The sequence below is a fragment of the Zalophus californianus genome, chromosome 7 (genome assembly GCF_009762305.2).
Source record: "Zalophus californianus isolate mZalCal1 chromosome 7, mZalCal1.pri.v2, whole genome shotgun sequence".
In the NCBI taxonomy this organism is placed as follows: Eukaryota; Metazoa; Chordata; class Mammalia; order Carnivora; family Otariidae; genus Zalophus; species Zalophus californianus.
In genome coordinates this window covers 146254167-146255337 of record NC_045601.1, presented here as the reverse complement: position 1 = coordinate 146255337, position 1171 = coordinate 146254167, and the positions used below count along the sequence as shown (strand labels likewise).

The window sequence follows — 1171 nt, the reverse complement described above, 5'->3', positions numbered from 1 at the left end:
CAAACAATGAATAATGGAACACTACCTCAAAAACTATTGAAGTACTGTATGGTGACTAACAAAACATAATGAAAAAAAATTTTTTAATGTAATACATAAAAATATATAAAAATTATATCATGAGTTAATAGATTAATGAATATTTTTGAATTTTCTATTGTTTCTAGCTAATATGTTTCATTTTGTACCAAAGAAAATCTTGGTATGAAAATCATCTATTATGATAAATTTAAATTTAAATTGTTATTTTTTTATTCGTTTGGCGGGGGGGGAGAAAGCATAAAAGCAGAGAGATAGGCAGAGGGAGATGGAGAAGCACACTCCCCGCTGAGCAGGGAGCCCAACGTGGGGCTCGATCCCAGGACCTGGATATCATGACCTGGGCTGAAGGCACGTGCTTAACCATGTGAGCCGCCCAGGCACCCCAAAATTAAATTTTTTTTTTTGGTGAAAAAAATTTAATTTAGATTTAGCCAGCTGGACTCAGTTTAGATGATTCCAATTTTGTTGGCAACATCCAAAGCATCATAGTCAGGAGCCGGTCAAACATATGCCTTCTTCTCTCCATCAGGCCTGATCAAGGTGTTGATCTTGGCCACGTCAATGTCGTAGAGCTTCGTCACAGCCTGTTTGATCTGGTGCTTATTTGCCTTGACATCCACAATGAACACAAGTGTGTTGTTGTCTTCTATTTTCTTCATGGCTGACTCAGTGGTCAGGGGGAACTTGATGGTGGCATAGTGATCAAGTTTGTTTCTCCTGGGGGCGCTCTTTCAAGGATATTTGGGCTGCCTCCGCAGACGCAGTGTCTTGGGTCGTCGGAACATAGGTGACGTGCGGATTTTCTTTTTTTGTGTGACTGTGGACGCCTTTCAGCACCGCTTTCTTGGCCTTCAAAGCCTTTGCTTTGGCTTCGGCTTTGGGAGGGGCAGGGGTTTCCTTCTTAGCCTTCGGCGCCATCTTCGTAAAAGGGCCAAAATTAAATTTTTTAAATTGTAATTTTTAGAGACCAATCCGTTATTTCCTTTTCTATTTTAGAGAAGTATGAGAAACTATCTCTATTATTCTGATAACTCAATAATGAAAATACATAAACATTTCCCACAGGACTTAATATAATCAGTCAATACATGTAAGCTGCTATTACTGTTATATTGAATTTTAATTTGAG

The 1171-nt window shown here is 38.8% G+C and overlaps 1 pseudogene; it reads right to left on the bottom strand.

The window, feature by feature from the left end:
- Window positions 1-488: 488 nt before the first annotated feature.
- LOC113927323 lies at window positions 489-960 on the bottom strand (annotated as a pseudogene).
- Between the last annotated feature and the right edge of the window lie 211 nt (window positions 961-1171).